Below are 21,474 nucleotides of genomic sequence, written 5' to 3' on the forward strand. Positions count from 1 at the left end.
CAACCCTCATTGATCCACATCTTTGCACCTTCCTCTCCGCACTTCACCTGCATATCACCGCACCCCTTACCGCATCTCCTCTGATTACGTGCCATAGACAACCTCAGTTTTCCACCCTCCTTCCCCTTCCTTAAGCGATTAGGTTCTCGTTGGTCCATCGACCTCACTTGGTAATCAAGAGATTGAATCAATCTCAAATATCTCAATCTCAAATATCTCAATCTCAAATATCTCAATCTCAAACTCAATCTCAAATATCTCAATCTCAAATATCTCAATCTCAAATATCTCAATCTCAAATATCTCAATCTCAAATATCTCAATCTCAAATATCTCAATCTCAAATATCTCAATCTCAAATATCTCAATCTCAAATATCTCAATCTCAAATATCTCAATCTCAAATATCTCAATCTCAATCTCAAATATCTCAATCTCAATCTCAAATATCTCAATCTCAATCTCAAATATCTCAATCTCAATCTCAAATATCTCAATCTCAATCTCAAATATCTCAATATCTCAATCTCAAATATCTCAATATCTCAATCTCAAATATCTCAATCTCAATCTCAATCTCAAATATCTCAATCTCAAATATCTCAATCTCAATCTCAATCTCAAATATCTCAATCTCAAATATCTCAATCTCAATCTCAATCTCAATCTCAATCTCAAATATCTCAATCTCAATCTCAATCTCAATCTCAATCTCAATCTCAATCTCAATCTCAATCTCAATCTCAATCTCAATCTCAATCTCAATCTCAATCTCAATCTCAATCTCTCTCTCTCTCTCTCTCTCTCTCTCTCTCTCTCTCTCTCTCTCTCTCTCTCTCTCTCTCTCTCCCCCCCTACTACTCTAATTTTTAAGGGAATGATTCTGATGGTGCCTGTTTTGTTAGCATCATTAAGATTGTCAAAGTTTTAGGATTGGGATAACTCTGCACTGTGTCTCTTGTATTTGTAAATAATTGTTTTTCTTTTGCTGCACCTCACCAATCCTTAATTTCCCTGCTGCATGGATCTTTTGTATTAAACCCATTGCTTATTGTACACATACCTTTCCTCACATTTGCTGCAAATAAATTATTTGTAATTGGTAGTGTCGAAAGGGAGGGTTTGATGCAGTAATGTGTCCCATTTCTCAAAGTTGCAATATTTGCTCACTTACACACACTCATATTTCTGCTTTTCAAACAGGAACACATTACTTCATCAAACACCTCCCTTTCGACATGACTCCACTGCAGGGGGCTGGGGAGTCACCTTCCTTTCATATGATCATTTCTTTAACCAAATTGTGTCATCAAATAGAGATCCGATAAATATTTGTTTGTGTTTTGTTTTTGGTAATAATTTAATTTATTCATCAGTTAAAAACCCCCAACCTCATTTTTCACCAAAAATCATATTTTTGTTGAGAAGAGATGAAATAACAAACCTCTCTTAATGCTCTTGTCTTATCTGAGCATATAAATTCAAGATTGTAGAAAATTAAATTATCTATTGATTGAATTGTCCATGAAGAAATGTGTGTGTATATATATATATATATATATATATATATATATATATATATATATATATATATATATATATATATATATATATATATATATATGCATTTCTTTTTTGTAAAAAAAAAATCAGTTTTTAGCCTGTGTGATTATTTACTGTCACTTTCTAGCCTGCACGAGAATGTATCACATGAGAAACCAGTTTTACACGTCTTACCTTGCCGGAGGCAAAAAATACCAAACTCTCTGTCAGGAGATATTTTCAAGCTCTAATCCCATGAAGAATGTTATCCTACAGATACACCTGAATTTCACAGGCAAACCATTGTTCTCTCATTCCTGTGACCTCACCTGAGTTTGCCTATATAATACAGTCCAGAGATCAGCTTGCTTTTATTGAGAATGTCTTTTGAAGAGCATTTTCCACAACAACATGATTTTCACTCATGTTCACAAGAGGAGAGGTAAGTTATGTTTAAACTGATTAATTATCTGTTGTTTTATACATAACCAAATCACTATATGATTAATTGTTGTTTCTTTTCTGACAGGCTCCCCCCAATGACAAAGTTGATGGTTGATGTTGAAAATCAAGCCAATGAATATCATGAAGAAAGGCAGAATATGAACGAAACCCTTACAGAACTTCAATCAGTTCAAAGGGACTACAAAATGAGATGATGAAGTGTTTTGAAGACCTATCCCATCCTTTAAGTTTTATGTTAACCCCGAGCTGGGAAGATAACAGAACAAAGGATTGACTTAAACACCTTGGACGAGAAGTTATGTGAGAGGTAAGAGATATACTTATTTACAAACTTTTTTAAGCAGAAACAACTTGGTGTTAATTCTATCCTGCTTGTTTTTTTATTTCCAGCGTTAAATACGAACCAAACAACATGATGGTTAATTATGAAACCAATGAATTTTTCAACCTTGAATGGGACATTTTGAAGTTCCATGGAGTGCTGACTCATTCCTAACCTGTTCCAGTTTAAACCTCTGTCTGGATGAACTTGACACAAAATTCAATCTTCTGGAGGTAAATGTTTTTATTTATTATCTTATTAATGTTATTATATAATCATCTTTATATACACTAATGGTTCTTCCCTCTGTTTTAAACAGAATATGGTGTCCGAGTTTCAAAATTGCAAGCCATCCGAAGCAGACTGCTGGGAAAGAACGTTCAGTTTCACAATTGAATACTTACACCTACGCAAAGAAAAATGTTTAATGTTTTCAATGTTGTTTAACTATATCTGCTTTGCTTACAATTTTTTAATTCGTAATTTAAAAAAAAACAAGGACAAGGAAGGGGTAAAAAGGGGAAGGGTGCCCTCATCAACGACCCACCCCTCCCCCATCCCACCCTCTGTCCCTCCCCGTGTGTGTGTGGGGAAGGGTGGAGGATGGAATAGGGGAGTGGGTGGGTCGAGGGTGGGGGCACACAAGGGAAGGGGATGATGAGTATATGGGTGTGGCTTGTGTGGGTATGGCTTGCATTGGTGGAAACAAATAAGTGTGCGGAGTGAATTTTTTAATTAAATAAACACTTTGTGAGTGGGGAACTAAGAAACTAATCATTGTATGAGGGAGTATGGATGTGGATATGGTGTATTGATGTGAATTGTGAGGGTGGAGTGAATTTATTTATTTGTCATCTTTGTCTTTTGTCATTCTTGTGAATAAAATGAACCGGAAATCTATTCTCCTTCTAAATCACAAAATGTATAAGTCCAAAGAACTGTATTCATTACATCAACAATTTTAAAAAGTTAATTTGTCCATTGCTTAGTATAACCTTTTTTGAAGTGCGATTTCCACCAATATATTCTTACATCAACAATCTTAAACTTTGGATTTCTCAGATTAATCTCCCTTTCATATTCTAATTTTGAAAATGTTTCTGATGGCTTGGATTTTGTTGAGGAATGGATTGTATTGTTGTAATTATTTACAATGTCCTGAATTAAAGATAACCATTGTTGAAAACCGAGTTGAGTGAATTTTTTTTATGTCGTCTCTCTTTTAAAGTGCAATGAAAATGCTCAATAACAACCACTTTTCCTTCAATAAAGGTGCTCCATCATGTAATACCATTATCTTTAAGAAAATTAATCAATGTTTTGTTGTAGAACTCTGTGCCCTCATCGCTCCACAATTTTTTTTAGGTTTTCTCTTGCTTTTATAAAATATCTTCTTCCGGTTCTGGGTTTGTAGTGATGGCAACTTCTTTCAGGGGTCTCTGCCGACTTTCTCAAAGTTAAGTTTCCGGTCGTTATTTGTCACGTTTTAACTGTTTATTTTCTCACCTACATGTTTATTGTGTGTTCCTAATTTGCTTTTGTTTCAAAAATCGTGCCATTTTGTGAGTTTTCGTAGACGTTGTCTTATCAGGTTCCTCGAGGCCTACCCATCCTTCCCATCTCGGTGTACGATCGTTATATTTGTATTCTCTCTCTATTACGATCAATTCCTATTTTCGCAACTTTTCCCAACGCCCCTGTCTATCCCTCCCAACTACACACTCTGTTTCTTGTCTTAAATTAAAAAAAAAACAACCCTTTCGCCCTGCATACCCACAGTACCGATATTTCTTCTTCTTCTTCTTCTTCTTTTCCTTCTTCTTCCTCATTCTGCCGGCACACCATCTTTCTTCGATTTGAGAAGACCCACACTCACCATTACCTTCACGATTTCTTCCAACAACCTTCCATTCTCCAGTCTTATCTCATATTCAAAAATCCATCAAAAAAGAAATATAATAATTTCCCTTGTATCCTTCCTAACTATACACCTCCTGAAACCACGTGTCTCTCTCCACCCTCTTCCGAGTACTTTTCATTGATCCATCAACTTCACTCTGCGTTTACCGTTCCAAATTGACCATACACCTCCACAATTTTATTTCAACCTCTCCTTTTCTGAATCTTACACAATCCCTATTAAAAAAGAGAAAATAAATAAAATAAATTCACTTTTACCGAAACACCTCCTGTAACCATGTGATTTGTTTCCACCCTCTGTGTTTACCGATCCAAATTCACCATTCACCTCACGATCTTTTCTTCAACCTTTCCTTTACAATGCTTCCTGTTATACAATCTCCATCAAATAATAATAATAATAATAATAATAATATAAACGATCTCTTATAATAATGTTTCATTTACCTTTTTCACACGTGTGGTGCTCATTACTGTATCATAATTCACTACTCCTATTTCAACAGACTGCTCTCAATTCGACCTTTCCTTCGTACCTTGTCTAAAAAATCCAACTGTTACAACGTTTCTTCTCTCCATTCTCTTAATTCGCCTTGATTACATCCATCAAGAAATGTCTTTAGTCGCATTTCTGAACTAAAAATTAAAAAACAACCCAGTTTGCTTTGCATGTTTGCTTTCCTTCAATCGTCACTTTTTTCCAACTTCAGTGCCAATTCACCATTCTCACCCCTCCCTCTAAGAGCAACCATCACACTTTTCCCCCTCCAAGCTTCCCTCTCACCTTTCTCAAAAACTCCCCCCTCACCTTTCTCCCTATACTCTCCCCACTCCCCTTTTCCCACCATTCACCCCCTCACTCACCCTTCTCAAAGTTGCCCCCCTTCTCATCCACAAAGCTGAATCCTTCCCCTGCCCTCTCTCCTCCATCTCATCACTGTACCTCCTCAAATCCTCAAATGCCTTCTGTCACCTTTCTTATTACTCCCCACTGTACTTCAACCCAGCACTACAGAGCCTTTTCTCCGCATTATCTATCCCCCTCCCCAAGCTCTGCTGCAATCCCCTACACTCTTTCAACAACTCTCCTTACCTCCCCTCCTCCGACCTTGTCCTCCCTTCCCCCTCCCCTCCCTTCCCCTGCACCCAAAGCCTCCTCTCCTCCCACTTCATTAACAGTGTGGACCTCAAATATCCGGGGCCTTCGCAAAAACCTGCCAGATCTTTCCATGCAGGTTGTTACTGACAAATGAGACATAATATGCTTTACAGAAACATTCCTCCCTCAAGACGTGTCTGACTCCCGAGTATCTCTCCCTGATTACTCCCTCCCCCCGGTATGACAGACCTGAGCGGTGCCCTGGTGGAGGAGTTGCTCTCTTCATCAAAGACTCTATTCCTCACTCTCCATGCACTGTCTTCACTCCCCCACACCCCCAGGAATACCTCTGGCTATGGCTTCCCCTCCACTCCCACCTCAAGTTTATATGTGTGCTGTACCGTCCAGCAAACAGTGATGACTCCATCTACACCTCACTTTCTGAAAACATGGACCAACTTCTATCCTCTTATCCAAACTCCCTCTTCCTCAAATGTGGTGATTTCAATTGTCATCATGCCAGTTGGCTGGGTGTGGGTACCTCTCTCACCTGTCCTGGCACCTCAGCACAAGACTTTTGCGACTCATTAGGACTGAATCAATCAGTCAACTTCGCAACCCCGATCTCAACCAAGGATATTTCATCTCTTCTGGATTTGATTTTGACAAATTTCCCTGAAAATATCTGCTGTTCTTCCTTCCTCCCCTCCAATCGGTTCTTCTGACCACGTGCTTGGCAAAGTAAACATCTCTCTGGCTGTTATCAGAGAACCAGCTCAGCACCATTGAGTCTGGCATTTCAATCAGGATGACTGGCAGGGTCTCCAAGTAGCCATCAAATTTCAAGACTGGTCTCCCATCGCTACTTTCTCCATCAACAACTCATCCTGGGAATTATTTCAAAGAAACTTGCTCTCCCTCATGAAAAGATTTATCCCCTCTTGTCTTCAGTTGTCCTCCCCTTCCTCCCGCCCTTGGTTCACTGAAGCTTGTGGCGAGGCAGTTATCCTGAAACAACTTGCCTTTACCTCATGGAAAGCAAACCCAACTGAGGGCAATCTCAGTTCCTTACGTAAAGCTTGGAACAAGTGTGTACCTACCTTTAGGAGAGCCAGAAAACAACATCTTTCTAAGCTCAAATATGAACTATCAAACCTCTCTCCCTCCTCCAAATCCTGGTAGCATCTAATCAAATCTGTTTCTGGTGTATGTTCCCCATCCATCCTCTCCATTACCTCAAATGGCCACACTGCTGATATTGCACGAGAAAAGGCTGAATGTCTAAACTCGGTGTTTGCATCAAAATCTTGTGTCCGAAACCCATCGCTTTGTGTACCCACCTTACCAGTCACACCCAACTGTCCCTGGACTCTATGTCCTTTTGTCCTCACAAGGTGGAGAGCTTGCTGTCAAACCTCGACTCAGATTCTGCAACCGGTCCAGACGGCATCAGCCCATGTGTCCTAAAAACCTGCTCCTCTGCTCTTGCTCGCCCTCTCTCTGTTCTATTCACCCTCTCAGTTGCTCAGGGTCATCTGCCATCTACTTGGAAATCAGAATACATTACTGCCCTACACAAAAAACGTGCTAAAACAGATCCCTGCAAATAGAGACTAATCAGCCTTCTCCCAATCATCAGCAAGGTCATGGAATCCATCATAGCTTCAGACATTAAATCATTCCTCTTCTCCAATGGCTTGATTTCTGATCATCAATTTGGTTTCAGACCAGGTCACACGACCCTGTATATGCTGCTTCTGCTCTCCTAACATTGGATGGAGGTCCTCAATGCGGGACATGAAATCAGAGCCATATCCCAAGACATATCACGTGCTTTTGACATGGTTTGGCACCCTGCCCTGCTCACCAAACTCTCTTCCTATGGTATCCAAGGCCATCTCCACTCATGGCTCGCGGACTTCCTCTCCTGTCACAGTCAACGTGTGGTCCTAAATGAAGTTCTTTCATCCCCTCTTCCTGTCCAGGCTGGATCGGCTGGAGTTCCTCAAGGCAGCGTTCTGGGCCTTATTGTATTTCTGGTTTTCATCAATCATCTCTCTGACTCTCTGGGAAAACCTCTTCATCTCTTTGCTGAGGACTCCCCCTTCTGATGTAGCATCTGTCATCCCTCAGACCGTCATGCAGCAGCTTCTTCGCTCCATGCAGATCTGGGTAAAATCACAAACTGGTCCAACATGTGGAACATGTCTTTCAACCCTGACAAATCTCACACTCTCACTATGTCTCTCTGAAAGGACCATTAGGACCCTCCCCCATCTACTTTCTCAACAATCCTCTGGAAGAAGTCCTTCTTTCAAGCTTCTGGGCCTCACTATCTGCCATGATCTTTCCTGGGAATGCCACATTTAAACCTGGTCTCCAAAGCCAGTCGCCAACTGGGAATCCTCTGTCGTGCAAAGTCCTTCCTCGGCCCTCCCCTCCTGAGCTCCTTACCACATACAAAGCTTTCGTCTGCAGCCTGATGGAGTACTGCTCTCCCCTCTGGGCTAGTGCTCCTGAATCTCACCTTTCTCGGCTTTACGCTGTGGAAACCAAGGTATTTCGGATCATTGGTATCTCCCGCGATGAGACTGAGTCTTTGGGCCTCTCTCTCGTCTGTCTGTCTCTGTCTCTGTCTCTGTCTCTGTCTCTGTCTCTGTCTCTGTCTCTGTCTCTCTCTCTCTCTCTCTCTCTCTGCAGGCAGATCGGTGGTCTTTTTGTCTTCTACCATTTCCTCTCCGGTATCGCCCCCTCCCCCCTTGCTCTGTCTGCGATTTGTCTCCACCATATTTCTGCAGGGTGCTCAAGGTACACCAAAAACCTCTCTCTGGTAAAACTACCAAAATCACGAATCACTGCTCACCTTCACTCTTTCATTCCTCTTTTTTCCCGCCTTTGGAATAAACTCTCTCACACTGTTCAATCGCTTTCTTTCCTGAACGTCCCTGTAATGTCCATCTTGTGTACCCCATGTTCCGCACCCCATCTCTCTCCCTTCCAGAGATCTTCTAATGTTGCTGTTCTCCACTGTTTTGTCCTTCCTATTCCCACCCCTGTTGTCTCATGCCCCCCCTTGATGTGTATTGTGTGTTAGCTCTCATACGAGCCTCAACAAGGTATACAAAAAAAAGAAAAAAGGTCTGGATCCGGATCCGACTACTATAATTTCTTAAGTGATTCTTCCCCATTGAGAGATGGGCCTGAAAATTATATATAGCATGATATCTCAAAAAGTTTAGGATGGATTCGGATGAAACTTGGTGGACACGTTATGTGTGTGACAAGAAAGAATTGATTCAATTTTCGTGAAGATTCGGATCCGGATCTGGATTCGAGATGTATTTAATTTATATAAGTGATTCTTTACCATGAAGAGATTGGGCCAAAAACGATATATAGCACAATATTTCAAAAATTTGTGATGGATTCAGATGAAACTTGGTGGACACGTTATGTGTGTGACAAGAAAGAATTGATTCAATTTTCGTGAAGATTCGGATCCGGATCTGGATCCGAGATGTATTTAATTTTTATAAGTGATTCTTTACCATTAAGAGATTGGGCCAAAAACGATATCTAGCACAATATCTCAAAAAGTTGTGATGGATTCAGATGAAACTTGGTGGACATGTTGAGTATTTGACAAGGAAGAATTGAATTAATTTTGGTGATGATCCGAATCCGGATCCGAATCTCGTAATTTTTAATGTGATTCTTCACCATTGAGAGATAGAGCTACACAGATATATAGCATGACATCTCAAAAAGTTGTGGACAGATTAAGACGAAACTTGGTGGACAGATTGGGTGTGTCGCAAGGACAAATTTACTGGATTTTGTTGATGATCCGAATCCGGATCAAGATATGAGAATTGTTTAAAATTAAAAGTGATTCTTTGCAATTGAGAGATCGGTCCAAAAACGATATAGTACTGCATGGCATGATATTTCAAAAATCTATTGGGCCTGATATGTTCTCATGGATCAGGCATTATGTGGTGGAGGTATGCACTTCACCGAGTGCTCTTATAGTTTAACATGGGATAAAATATCATTGTATTGACATGTATTAATTATTTTCATCTTCATTAACTGGTCTAAAATGGCTGATGCTTTATTAAAACAATTGTTGTTTCCCAACTTCTCACTACCTAACAACAATAACAGTCTATTAACTAATTGTGATGGGTCATTTGCAAGAAAACTGACACCTGAACCAAGCCTTCTTAAAGCCTCAATAATGTGTTTCTCCTTTTCATTCTTTTTTCTTTTCCCAGCAACACTGACCCCATAATCAAGTCTTCCTGTTGTTTTAAAACCTTTGAAACTAACTCTTGATGCTTCTTAAACCTTCTTGCTCATTATTTCGCATCCATTTATTTATTGAAAAATTATCATTTAATATCTCATCTTGTTTCACAACAATATATTTACATCTTCCAGTCGTGTGTTTCATATAATCCGCAAATTCCTTTTTACTACATAATACAGAGCAATTGTCTCTCCAAAAAATATTTGAATCTCTTGAATTTAACTTGAATAAAATAAAAGTATTAGCATTCTTATTGAGCGACGAGGGAGTTGAACGTATGATTAACTGAGATAAATGCAATTACAAGAAGAATGTCGCCCTCTTGTGTAGTAGACATCCATAACCGTTTGGCTTCCCATTAACAAAATCATCAAAGATGATGATGTTCTTTTTGGAATTTTTCAAATCTTTGGGTGAAAGTATATCATCTGCATTATCAATTAGAATATGTTATCAGTTTTCATTTATTTTTGCATTGCTGTGTATCACAAAACAGTTGTATTATATCTTCAATGTTATAATCATTTAGTTTGTTTTGAAGTTTAAATAAACCCATTATGCCTTCTCTTTGAAGACCAGCATAAAAATCTTGTGACAGGAGTTGATACTCAAGTTGAAAACTTGACTATGTGATAATTATTAAATTATCAAAATCAAAAAAGTTGGGAGTAAGGAGCATCTTTAAAAACAGACAGGTTTTCCCACTATTAGACATCTTCATGAATTTGGAAGATTTTTATGGTTGTTAAATTTTATCTTATTTTCCTAAATGGGTCAAAAATCATTCATTTATAGATTTAGAAAATAAATTGCTTAAGTTTTTAAGGACTTTTTTTTAGAAACTCTGTTATATCCTGAGTTCAGGTTTAATTATAAGATAATCCATTATTATATCTATGCAGTATCTTATGTTAATATTTCCCTGAAAATGACAATAATGAAAAATAAATAAAATCAATCCATTAAACATTACCCTCATTTGTTCAGTCTCTTCTCTTGAAAGAAAAGGTGCATTATCACCCTCATACTTGACATTCATCTCTCTTATTAATCTTGTCAAGTAATTCATTTTTGTTTGGTGTAATTTTGAAACAGCTACGTTCCTTAAAAAAAAATGATTTTCATGAATTAAAAGATAATCAGAGAATATACATTCTTTATTGGCTGTAGACTCTGGGTTTAATCCTACTCTATCCCATGCAGGACAATTCTCAAATTTGTCACATGGAGAATTGGGGAATTCAAGAGGCTCAAGATTTGGTACACTATTCATATTTATATCGTAAAAATTTATTTTAATAAAATTTATCTTCAGAATCATATTCGGTACTTTCATAATAATCTATTAAACTACTTTCATAACTATCATTTGAACACAAATTCTCGGTATTATAACTGTCTTCTGTTCCAACAGAGATACTCTCATAATTTTCTAAATCTTCACTTGAATAATGACTCATATTTAATTAGTAGAAAAAAACATAACCATCTATATCCATATACTTTTGTTCATTGACAGATTCAACTGCTGAATTTTGTATATTAAAGGTAATTAAAAAACGGTCCTTATCTACTACTGCACGAAATTTCATTTCACCTGATATATGAACATCCTTTATTTCATCAAGATTTACATCTTTAGGGTTGCTGAAAAAAAGTACAAATTTCTCCTTGCTTATTGCTGATGGTCGTATGTTTTCTTTCTTAAGCTTTATCCATCGGGGTTTTCTTTTTTGCTACTTTTTATTGTTTCATTGCTTTTTCTAGTTTTGAATATATTGCTAGAAGGAGAGGAGAAACTTTTGTAAGAGCTACTTTAATTGATGTTCTTCCAGACATACTGAAAGTCCTTCCACCGAAGGAAATTGAAGAACTCATATTATCAACCATAATTGTTTTTATCCAATAGTTGTTATGTTTATCTTTATTCAATTTTACATCATTGACATATTACTCAGTATCTCTTACAAATGTCGAGATTGAATGAAACTTGTCTTTTGTCTCTTGATACATTATATTTATTAAGTAAAAAAAGTTGGTGGGTAAAATGGTTTTAAGCACAGATTCACCTACATATAAAATGGAATTTCCATTTTAAAAATTTCAGTTCAAATGGAAAAGTATCTATAAATTACCTTGAGATTTTCATCAAGAAAATTTTATTTATAGCAAAGTTTTTCTTCATAAATATCGTGAATACAACGTACTGCAACGTTTGTAATCATGAATATAAATGTTATAAAAAACACCTTCAAACCAACAAACACACATTCAATATTTTCAGACAAATATCTCCATTTGAACGAGAAACAAAACATTGTAATGTCTATTCTAATGATGTCTTTAAAACGAGTTATTAAAAACACCTTCAATCACAAAAACACGAAAACATCATTGAGATAAACGAGAAATAAGAAGAAAATTGGATGAGAGGGAGATGTCATTGAGACAAAACCATTTGAAATAACAACTCATCAAAGATGTTTTAAAGATCAGAGAGAGGTAAAACTTATTAGATTTAACAGTAGTGTAAGATCCATTTGGAGAGCAATTCATATCTCAAATGATTCAATTCTCAAGGTTATTTGTAGAATGTTGTGAAAGCATAAATCAATCAAAATATATCTAGGAGCCTCCTTTACCTTCTCAAGAGAAGATAATGTTCTTGAACAAAAATATATGAGAACGAATCCACCACACCTCATTTAATAAATTTATAGCTTCCTTCATGATGGTATTTTTGTTCAATATGAGAGAGCGAGCCTCTTCGAGTGCTGTTCTAGTTTGGGAAAGCAATATCTTGCCTAAGTTTAAGTGACAATTAACTTAAAACGTCCAATGCGCTCCACCTCGCTGTCAAATTTTCCTATCAGAATGGAAGAAGGCATAACCTTCAACATGATAAAGTCAGAGATTTTTCTTTTAAACAGGTTTCTATAAAACATAATGCAGAAAAATCAAGAACAAACAAGGATGAAAGTAAAAAAAAAAATGTTTTCGTAATTACTCCCTAAACTGTGAGCGTTCGTATGTAAAAAACGAAAGATTTCAGTTTGGCATTCAAATTTGGAATTATACTCTTGTGGTAAATAGTATTGACTATTTGTTCTTTACCGATTGGCAAATACTTTGTTGTGCTTTCATTACTTTGTCACAATTAATTTCAAGGTGAAACTTGACTCGAATTTATCCATGACTGCCATTTCATCTGGCACGCAATTGTGAAGAAATGAAGGCATTTGGATGAATGAATAAGAGAACTTAAAGCAAATTAGCAATGAAAGAAAGGCATGAAAGCAAAAACAAGTTGAAATATATTAAGGACACGCCAATTAATTATTGTGCAGCATGGGCAGCAAAATGCAGCAGCATGGGCAGTGGAACGGACATGATAGACAGAATGGGGGGAAGAGAGTGGGAGGAGAGAGGGGGCGAGAGAGAGAGAGAGAGAGAGAGAGAGAGAGAGAGAGAGAGAGAGAGAGAGAGAGAGAGAGAGAGAGAGAGAGAGAGAGAGAGAGAGAGAGAGAGAGAGAGAGAGAGTAGTTGGGTGGAGGGGGAAGGGGAGAAGGTAGGGGAAGAGAGAGGAAGGGGAGACATACATTTATATTCACTTTTATCTTATTTGACACAAATTATAATTTAAAATATTTGGATTTTTTTTTGAAGCCAGGAAGGGGAATATAATTCAGTTTGGGAGGCTTGAAGGACAATGCTTGGGAGAAAGGAAGTGGAATGAGGCATGCGGCACAAGACCAAAGACAGAATTTGTATGGTGGCTTGATGACACCTCGGCCGAAGCTTCACGGGCACGAATTAGACAATACAGCACAAAGAAGGAAGGGGAATTTTAACATGAAACATGTGAAATTGGATGAAAAACACAAGCAGTAACACATGGACAAAAATATAACAGAAAGACATGGATCTGATTTGGAAAACTTAGCTTTGATGAAATGGAAGGACAAACTGTTAGTCCAAGCATCCATGTGCAACACACCCAGGACCAAAACCCAATTGGAAGGTAATATGCCCTTGATTTGAAAATTTTGCAATTTTGGCACGTTTGAATGCAAAGAAAGAGGTTTTCAAGAGAAGACCAAAGCAGTTTCTGTGTCGTCATGTAGAATTTTAAAATTTCTCATGATAATTATTTAAACTGCAAGACTGTCCGAATCATGAAAAAAAGTGAGCGGAATTCGCTCATCATTCTCAGGTTTTGTTTTTAAAGAATATTTTGTCAGTTGATTGAGTGAACACTGTTGAGAGCATTTTCCACAAGTGAACTGAAATAGCCATGGTGAGTGACCCAGACAAGTTTCAATAGCATGAGATATGAAATCCAAATTGTCATTAGCCATCAGCCCATCAAAGCTTGTGCATAACTAGTTTGCAGCACATACCATTTTTAAAGACTTTGGTTTGAGTCATCCCGTGATCAAACCACTGACACTGTACTCTCAGAGTGGACGCTGTAATGATTGCACCACCGAGTCTGGTTAAATCGTTATGTATCATAGTGTATGTATCCCATATTTTTGTAGATTCCTCCCTCCTCTCATCGAATGCAGATAAGCGATGTATATTTACTTATTTGCATTGTTAGCTTGTTTTAATTTTACTCTATTCTTCCTTTTTTTTGAAAATGATTTTTTCATAGTTTTGAAAGTTTATCATTTTGTTTTTGACACCTTTCTAAATTCCTGTGTTTATATACTGAACAAAAATATAAACGCACCAACCTAAATATCTGAGTCAAGATTGCCATTATGGGAAAATGGTCAAACTGATGATATGTTTGAGCAATGGTTCCTTTGTTTTGCTCAAGATAGATGTTCCCATTGAAATTGACCACTCTGAGTGTGTGGACTCACACGTTGAGCAATCCTTCCCATGAGCACCATGGGGCTTGACAGAGTGATGGTCAGTGAGCGTGACCAGGACACAAACACTCCCTATAGCTTGCCCTATAAAAGGCCTCCCCAAAATGTGGACTGGTGCCAAATGTCAACATGCCACAGATGTCACAAATCTTGAGGGAGCGCGCCATTGGCATGCTGAATGCTGGGACGTCAGTATGGGCCGTTGCAGCACACTTCAATGTCCACCACTCCACCATTAGCCGCCTGAGAACGCGCCTCAGAGAGACTGGAAGCACCGTGAACCGCCCACATGCCCGGCGACCACGTGTGACCACCACCGGTCAGGATCGTCACATGAGGCTGCAACATCTCCGGGATCGACTCCGACTGGCCAGGAGGACTGCCGATGAGACTGTCGGGCTGCATAACAGGTGCATTTCAGCCCAGACGGTGCGTAACCGCTTGAGGGAGGCCAACCTCCGAGCCCGCCAACCACACCGGGGACTCGACCTCACTGCAGTCCGGCGTCAGACCCGACTGAACTGGGCCATTGTTCACTTGCGCTGGACCCTCGCACGATGGAGGAGAGTGCTGTTCACCGATGAGTCGCGGTTCCAGCTGTATCGGGCTGATGGCAGACTCCGCGTCTGGCGTCGGGCTGGGGAGCGCTACACTGACGCCAATGTCCTTCGTCGGGTGTCACATGGTGGTGCCAGTGTTATGGTGTGGGCATGCATATGCCATGGAGAGCGCACTCGGCTTCATTTCATTGAAGGCAACTTGAACGGGCAGCAGTACAGGGACGAGATACTCAGACCCATCGTCGTGCCGTTTGTGCGCCTTCACCATGTGACGTTTCAGCACGACAATGCTCGCCCCCATGTTGCCAGGATCTGCATGGACTTCCTCGGTGAGGAGGACATTGATGTCCTCGACTGGCCTCCATATTCTCCCGACATGTCGCCCATCGAGCACCTTTGGGACATTCTTGATCGACGCGTACGACAACGTTACGCAGTCCCAGAGAACGTCCGCCAGCTCCGTGTGGCTCTCCAGGAGGAATGGGAAAACATCCCTCAGGCCACCATCGATAATCTGGTGATGTCCATGCGCCGGAGATGCACCGCTCTGCGCGACGCCAATGGTGGACACACCCGCTACTGACTGTGTGAACTCTGACAGTGACACCTCGGTTGTGTCGGCTGTTGTAGCGCAAAGACTGTCGCCAGAATTCTAAGGAACTCTTTGAAATTTAATGCTCAATTGTCATGGATTCTATAACCAAATTGTTGTGAAGATTTAGTATTAATGAGTTCGAGGTAAAATAGTAACAATCGCTTGGTGCGTTTATATTTTTGCGCTTGGTGCGTTTATATTTTTGTTCAGTATATTTTCTTTTTTATTATCAGTATTTTTTATGCATATATTTTAGTTTCAACGCAGTTAATTTTGTCATCAGGAACAATAAATAACAAGGAATATTGGTGCAAGAGGAGGTCATTCGGCCCATTATGCATGTATTACACCAACACCAGTCACCATCATTCATCCACACACAAGCTACCTTCAAGTCTTGTCAATATCCATGTACCCCTCTATCTTCACTGTACCTAGGTGTCTATCTAATTGGAATTACAAACTGCCTACTCTTTCTGCTGCCACTACCTTTCTGGAGAAATTTTCATGCAATAATTACTGTCTGACTGAAATAACCCTGCCTTGTTACTGTCCCACCTTTCCTCTTCTTCACTTTCAGGCTATGGCTACTTGTCCTTGCTGAAAAACACTTCTTCACTTGATTTGTCTTTTCCCTTCATTATCTTAAAACATCTCAATCAAATCCCCTTGTAATCGCCTCCTTTCTAATGTGCGTATAAAGTCCTGTCTTCTTCAGCTGTTCCTCATAACATTGTTTACGAGCCCTTGAATCAATGTAGTAGCCCTACATCGAAGCACATATATGGTGGCGATGTCCATCCTGCAGATGTGGTAACCAAAACTGTCCACATTATTCTATACGAGTCCACACTAAATTCCTGTACAGTGTTCTTCTTCTTTCATATGCAGCATAAGGCTGAGGAGTGGAATCATTGGCTCAGGGCACTGCTGTGCTGCTGGTGCAATGACCTCTGTAGGTTAGGGCAGGGATCTGGAATGTGTTGAGGGTGCCAGTGATAGCTTGCCTACTCTTCGCAAAGGACACCGTGGGATCTTTAACATCCACCAACTAATTCCGTCAGATGGGATGCCAGTTTAACGTCCATCTGTGGTCCGGCACACACATTGGTGAATCATCCTGCATGTGAAACACCGGGATGACAGTTTATAGCTGGGTCGGGATTTACACACAGGCTAAACACATGAAAGGCGAGTGTGCATACCTCTCGGCCATCCTGCTAGCCAAGGTGTCTTGTGACTATCTACTGAATGTTATCCATTCACCAAATAAGTACAAATTTACTGGAAAAACTTACGATCTTGGAACCCTGTGCATTGAAATGCAAATGCCAAAATTACAACCAAAGAAAACGAGCCTCACCGGACACAACTTTGATCTTGAGGAGCTTCGTTCAAAAATAATTGTCTGTTTTCCTCTCCAAAGTGAATGATAAAAATACCTCCAAGCATGATATCACCTGGTGCAGTTATTCCTTCTGGTTTCCACCAAGAGGGATATTTGCACAGCTTGCTTCCAGCAAGGCACAGTGAACATATCAAGATCAGAGCCTTGATAGTAATCATTCGATTCAGCATTTCAGAATGAATAGTGAGGAACGTTTTCCAAAAAGCTTACTATATATATCATTTATTTTCACACGAGAAACTAACATGATATTGACACGTGGCTGCATATAATATATTACAGGCATCGACTCTAATTTAATGCCTGAATCATTTCAAAGGAAAATAATATAATTAATGCTTGTTAAGATTATTGTTTTCATTTGGGATTCATAATTATTTATCATTTATTATTGCTCGTAACAGCTTCATTTTGGGTTCTATTAATAAATTAACATTCAAAAGTCTTCAAGACAAAGTATAATGACTCTTGATTGTAAGCATTTTGCTTCACAAAAAAAAGTTATGCACAAACACAACTCCAAAATGAAAGATTATTTTTAAAACAAGAGTTTCACTAATAATCTACATGATACAGCTACCAATTGTTTCCTTTTTTCCCCGTGAGTGTTCCGTTGGTTTCACGAAATAATTTTTTCAAATAATTTCTCCCTGTATATCCAGTCCAAAATGCAAGCCATCAAAATTTTTCATATCAACTTTGTTGGATTTTCTGGTAAATTCTATCTTGATTTTTTATCCTCTATACAGGGTGTCCACAGACATATTGTTTAGTTTGGTTGTAAAAGACTGCAGACATCCTGCATATTAAGATTTCACCAATTTAACTGATATCGAGTTGAATTGAAATTGCAGAAGAATGTTTCCTCCCATTTACTTTGCCCTTTCACATCTATCTCCAATTTTGCTCTCACGTACAACTTGTTTCCAGGTTTCAGCATTTCTCAAGACTCCGTAAATCAATACATACTTTGGGCAACTCCATTCTCAGCTGTCCCTACTCATCCCAGTCTGACTGTAAAAAAAGTAAAGTTTGATCTAAATCGGTGAATCAAATCTCTCTCCGAAAGGACCGAAAATAGATAGGAGGGCAAACCTTCCTATGTACTTTCTGAATAATTTTTTTTGGGGAAGTTCACTCAATTAAACTCCTGGGTCTCACTATCAACCATAATCTTTCTTGGCAAACCACATTTCAAAGTTGGTCTCCAAAGCAAGCCACTGACTGGGCATCCTCATTCATACAAAATCCTTCCTTGGCAAAACTCAACTCTTATCCACCGACAGGGCCTTCGTCTGCAGCTTGATGGAGTACTGCTCTTCCCTCTGGCCTGGCTCCCCTACCTCACGTGTTACTCAGCTCAACACCGTATAAACCAAGGCCTTCAAAATAATTGGAATTTCCCGTGATGAAGCTGAGTCTACGGACCTATCATTTCAACATCGCAGGCAGGTCGGTGGTCTCTGTCTTCTACTGCCTCCTTTCAGGTCTTGCACGCTCTATTATTTTCATACTTTGTCCCTGCTCAAGGTATCTGCAGGGCACACAAGGTCCACCATCAACCCCCTTCAGGTGAAACGACTTAAATCCATGATCACGACTCACCTCATTAGTTCCTCTTTTTTCCTGCCTGTGGAACCAGCTTCCACATTCATTTCAATCTTAATCTTCCCACCAAGCCTTCAAGACAGCTGTTTACCACCATCTCAGCTCGTCCCAAAATTCAAAACAATGATCTTTCTTTCCCTTGTTCACCCCATCCAAATCCCTCCTTCCATTTTTCCAGTTTTCCCTCCTTGAAGTTTCCTTCTGTATCCATCTTATCCACCCCATGCAACCTCTTTGGACAACTTGTTAGTGTTTTGGGGATTGAAATTCCAGATAAGATATTGTCATTGTCCATCTCCTATTTCATTTCTTTGGCAAAATCGCTGGGCAGATCCGGCTGGCATTTGGCAACAAAGTTCCGCTCCTGACTGGTAATGGGGATTACAAATCTCATTCTGGTCATGTGACTTAAAGGAGGTCAAGATGGCAGACAGAGTAAATTACTTCAAAAATCTTCTCCAGACTCACCAGTCAGAATGCTAACAAATTTGGATGACAACATTAGGCCAGGGCCAAGATAAGCTGCAGGTCCAGTGATCCTATTTTTTGTCGATTACATCCTGCTCTGTTCAATGTACGAGCTCTTCCATGAGCCTCGACAAAGAAAACAACAACAAAAAAATGTTGGAATGATGGGAAATAAACTAACAGGACATTGATTGAGGTAAGTTAACCGCCGGGAAGCAAGTCCCCAATCCGATGAACAGCTCCAGCGCATGCTCCCAAACCTGACCTGACTTGACCTGAAGCAAGGAGAGGCTGAAGCATTTTATGCGGCTAAATCCAATATGGCTGCAAAACCATGTGACCGACATCATCAAAGGGTTGGAACTTTTTGTTCCTCATGGATAGGCAGTCAAACTTGGAAAGTTTTGCCTACATCTGTTAGCCATTTCAGAAAATATTTTTTAATGTTAAAAAAAACAACAAAAGCAAACAAAGAAAAAAAACCCAGACATATATATATATATATCTGTATATATATATATATATATATATATATATATATATATATATATATATATATATATATATATATATATATATATATATATATATATATATATATATATATATATATATATATATATATATATATATATATATATATATATATATATATATATATATATATATATATATATATATATATATATATATATATATATATATATATATTGTATATATATATATATATATATATATATATATATATATATATATATATATATATATATATATATATATATATATATATATATATATATATATATGCGAGTTTATTATATATTGTATATATATATATATATATATATATATATATATATATATATATATATATATATATATATATATATATATATTGTAATACGAAGCTTGCATACTAAAAACTCGGCTCGCCGTAACACGATCCCTATGAAATTGCTGTGGCACTTAGCGGACATGCCGACAATGTTTGGGAAGTCTTGGCGTTCCATAGTACCACTTGCATTTTGCACAATGCATATTTTTGTCATTCCCCGTGTGCGGTCTGTCGTCTGTTGTATGTTGTACTGCTATCCCGTGCATGTGCACGGGTATCGCAAGTATGTATATATATATATATATATATATATATATATATATATATATATATATATATATATATATATATATATATATATATGCACATATGTATATGTATATACATATGTATATATATATATATTTTTTTTCTGTATATACATATATATATATTTACATATATAATATATATGTATATTTATATATATATATATCTATATATATATATGTATATACAGTAGACTAGGCGTAAGTCGTCACCATCGGGACCGAGAAAAAAGTGACGACTTAGAAATGTGACGACTTACGCGTATGCGAACATTCATGATGACTGTGGGGTGAAGGATGAAGTCGTGCGTGGCCTGGACACATATGCGTGAGAGCCGGCTATTGTACCAAAAGGAAAACACTATTGTACCAAAAGGTGAGTTGGTGAGTTGGAAAGTGATCAAGCAAAGATGGAATTCATGAATCAGTTTATCAAAAGTAAAGATAATGAACAACTCTGGAAGACAACTCGTATACCATCGGTGATGGTATGGTGACAAATTACATGACACACAGTCATCGTGGTGATGATTACCACTCAATGCCTATGTGTAAGTGAGTGCGGTAATGTACAAAACAAGCCAATATAAAACCATGATCGGACTTCAACACTAAGCTCGATCGATCCTTTACTTCTTCGCGAAGTAATCCATTATGTTTGACTGCCTCAAACTCTTGGGCATCTGGTGCATGAGAAAGGATTCAAACTGGTCATTGTATTCCATGATGTTGGCTGGGCAATCCTCCACCGAAAGACAGTATCGGCCGAATATTTGGCCGAATCAGCCGAATCGGCCGAAACCGAATATTTGGCTGAGCTGACATTTGGCGAAACCAGATGATGAGCGCGTCATCGACATCTTCAAAAGACACATTTCACGCATTTCACATTTCCCACCGGCCTCACGATCTTCTCCACTTGTCCAAATATCTTGCCCTTATTTTTCAAGATATCGTTCAATGTCTGCCGTTTGATGTGAAACTTCTCAGCTATGTCTGTTTTCTTCATCAGTGGATTTGCTTCGCAAAACTGGATAATGTCGTATTTTTCTTGGAAGGTTTTAGTTGTAAGCTTATGCTTAGTCGCCATTGTCCTGCCTGCAGTGCGATCAACGTGTGTACGCAGTTATAAATAGCCTATCACTGGCGGTG

At 38.6% G+C, this 21,474-nt stretch overlaps 1 long non-coding RNA gene across 1 annotated transcript; it reads left to right on the top strand.

The window, feature by feature from the left end:
• Positions 1 to 1,841: 1,841 nt before the first annotated feature.
• Positions 1,842 to 4,079, top strand: LOC147035266 (uncharacterized). Its single transcript, XR_015061918.1, has 3 exons — positions 1,842 to 1,984; positions 2,072 to 2,562; positions 2,649 to 4,079. It is a non-coding gene; the product is annotated as an uncharacterized LOC147035266 (long non-coding RNA).
• The last annotated feature ends 17,395 nt before the right edge of the window (positions 4,080 to 21,474 follow it).

This window comes from Eptatretus burgeri, chromosome 1 (genome assembly GCF_056783735.1).
Source record: "Eptatretus burgeri isolate ZD-2024b chromosome 1, Ebu_testis_v1, whole genome shotgun sequence".
In the NCBI taxonomy this organism is placed as follows: Eukaryota; Metazoa; Chordata; class Myxini; order Myxiniformes; family Myxinidae; genus Eptatretus; species Eptatretus burgeri.